The sequence below is a fragment of a genome, unplaced genomic scaffold (assembly GCF_019419815.1).
Source record: "Pyrus x bretschneideri cultivar Hongxiangsu unplaced genomic scaffold, Pyrus_bretschneideri_v1 Contig271, whole genome shotgun sequence".
Lineage (NCBI taxonomy): Eukaryota > Viridiplantae > Streptophyta > Magnoliopsida > Rosales > Rosaceae > Pyrus > Pyrus x bretschneideri.
Window position 1 is genome coordinate 247472 of NW_025999581.1, and position 3544 is coordinate 251015.

A 3544-nucleotide genomic window follows, 5' to 3' on the forward strand; every position below is an offset into this window, starting at 1 on the left:
AAAATCAAGCCCAATCCGGCCCAAGTGCCTCAGGTACGTCTCTTGACAATGATGCACTTCTTAAGATACTAACTAAGTTGTCTAATGGGCAGGAAGATCAAGCGAAGGCTATGCAAAACCAAGATAAGAGGGTGGATCAACTTGAGAAACAAATTGGGCAGATTGCCGAGTTTGTAGGTAAGTTTCGAGATCCCGGACAACTCCCTAGTTCCACCATTCCAAATCCGAAGGGAGGTTTCGAATCAGCCAAATCAATCACCCTAAGAAGTGGTAAGGAAGTTGGGGCAGGTCCTACATCAAAAACAGGTCATAACGAGGATGAAATTTTGCAAATGGAAGAGGAAGAAACAAGGTTGCCCACGGCAAAGGTGATTCCACCCTTGCCGCAAGTCCCTATGGTCCCAAATCTGCCCAATTCGGCCAATAAAGGTAAAAATGTGTTAAATTCAGTTCCTACTAATGTTTTCCCTTCAAATGTTCCTTTTCCTAGTAGGTTCAGGCAAATGAAGAAAGAAGAAGCCGAAAAGGACATCCTTGAAACATTTCGGAAAGTGCAAGTTAACATACCTTTGTTAGATGCAATCAAGCAAGTCCCGAGGTATGCTAAGTTCTTGAAGGAGTTATGTACCACTAGGAAGAGGATGTCGACTAAAGAAGTGGTAAAGGTAGGTAAGAATGTGTCCGCCATCTTGCAACGCAAACTACCTCCCAAATGCAAAGATCCAGGTAGCTTTACCATTCCTTGTGTCATTGGGAATACTAGATTTGAATATGCCATGCTTGATTTAGGTGCTTCTATAAATGTTATGCCATATTCCATTTATGCATCTATGAACTTAGGAGCATTGAAAAATGATGGGGTAATAATACAATTGGCCGATAGATCTAACGCCTATCCAAAGGGAGTTTTGGAAGATGTTCTTGTGCAGGTTAATCATTTGGTCTTCCCGGCGGATTTCTATGTCCTCGAAATGGATGAATCGGACCATGCTCCTTCACTGCCCATTCTACTTGGAAGGCCATTCATGAAGACGACCCGGACGAAGATTGATGTGTATAGTGGAACTTTGTCCATGGAATTCGATGGGGAAGTTGTTAATTTTAATCTTTCTGATTCCATGAAATACCCTATTGAGGACCATTCATGCTTTTCTATTGATATAATTGATGATTTGGCGCAGGATTTTCTCGATTCTTTGGAGAGGGATACACTTGAAGCAACACTTGCACAAGGAATTGGGCAAAAATCTGGTTTTGCCGTACCTAGAAGTGTGGAGGAGGCCGAGATAGTGGCTGCCCTTGAGTCACAACCTCAACACCATGGTAAGCCTTCTAACCCAATTTCAATTTCAGTTCTCACTAATAAGTTGTTACCCTCAACGATTCAGGCACCCGTACTTGAGCTTAAACCAGTGCCCGATCATTTAAAGTACGTCTTTCTGGGAGACAACGAGACATTGCCCGTCATTGTCTCCTCATCACTCACGGCCCAAGAAGAAGACAAGTTGATAAGGGTGTTAAAGGAGCACAAATCTGCCATTGGATGGACCTTGGCGGATATCAAAGGCATTAGTCCCACCACGTGCATGCATCGCATCCTTTTGGAGGAGGGAGCCAAGCCATCTCGTGAAGCTCAACGTCGCCTTAATCCACCCATGTTGGAAGTAGTAAAACAGGAGGTTATAAAATTGCTTGATTGTGGTGTTATATATCCTATTTCTGATAGTCGTTGGGTGTCACCTGTGCAGGTTGTTCCGAAGAAGTCCGGAGTCACGGTGGTGAATGATGTGAGAATTACTTGACACTCAAATTAAACCCTCGTTTGACAATTGTAGTAGAATGGATAAGTGAGGGATCGTTCTAGACCGGGGATTAGGAGGGCTTGCTAAAACCTTGTAAATTGACTTAAAAACATAAAAACTCAATATAAAACACTATTTAATGCTCGAAGAAAGCAAAACTAAAAATAAGAAAGATTAAGACTAAGACTTCAACGAAATAGGGGGGAATTGGATTTGGACGAATTTAAACTAAAATGGATACTTGGAAACAAAACAAATTGTAAATATGGATAGATTGCAAACAAGTGTTGTGAAATTAGATGGTTGGTGAATTAGCTAGAGGTTCTTTCTCCACACATGATATTTATGCATATGAATCAATTTCCAGTTATTCCTTCATTGAATTATGAACGACAATGCCCCAAATTAACCGTGACATCACTAGTTAACCCTCAGATTTTCCTTATATTATTGGATTGGATGGCATCATTCGACAACCCAAAACATTCTCAAAAGTTCCCTACATGTCATCATAATAGAGATACAATCGAAGATCATTAAGAATAATGAAAACCATAAGCATTGACAAAGCACTTGCAACTATGACATCATGTTACTCATGCTAAGAATTTAAACTTAACGCGATCGTGACAAGCGACCTTCACTACTTTCAAGTATAAGTTAGTAACGATTATGTGAAACCTTCTTAAACTTTAGCCACATATTCATGCATGTAATTAAGTGTCGACCCTCAATCAACAAACACAAATAAGTTAATCATCAAATAGTTAAGCCAATTGCATTCACGAATCAAGAGTTCATAACTGGAATTCATCAATTCATATTACATAAACAATCATGGTATTGAAATCACCCCTAGCTAAGGGGGGTTTAGTTCCTCATAACTTTGAAATCAAAGAAACACCTAAACATTCCAACAACTCAAACTCGAATTGTATGAACGTTTAGGCACTCTTATCTTCCATTCCTCATATTACAAAACAAAGAGAATTGAATTTACAACATTGAAATCAAAGAAACGCGTAAACATTCCAACAACTCAAACATGAATTGTATGAACGTTTAGGCCCTCTTATCTTCCTCTTTATTGTGGCACAAGGACTAAGGGATGTTGTTGGTGTGTTGAATGGATTGGGGGATTATGGAAATGGAAGAAATGGAGGAGAGATGGAAGGAAAACTCACGGCCAATAGGGGGAAGAATGGATGGTTTTGAAGAGTGTTGTGTTGTGAATGAGATGAGATGCCTTGAATGATGGGAATGCAAGGGCTTTTATAGGAGAATGAAGGTGTAAAATGGCTGTTTGTTTAAGCATGCAAGTTGCTAATTAATGATGGACAAACATTTAGGAAACATGTGAAAGCTGAAAATGGCATGTGTTTGCACGGCATGGAGTGTATGGGAAGAGTTGTGGTGCAATGATGAAGGATACATGAGGAATGGATGCAATGATGAAGGAATAATCTGAAAATGCATGTGTTGAATGATTAAATGGACATGTGGGGTGTACATGTTGCTGAAATGATGAAGTATGAGTGGTGAAAATGCAAGGGAAAGCTGGAAAGTTGAAGGGATGCACGGCATGGACTTCTTTGGTGCAGAAATGGGTGTTGTTTGCATGTGAAATTAAGTTTAGGGTGAATGATGATGAATGTATGTGGATTAAAGAATGAATGGTGGTGTAATGATGAAGTGGGATGGTTGAAGAATGTGGTTGGAAATGAAAAGAAAAGCTAGAAAGA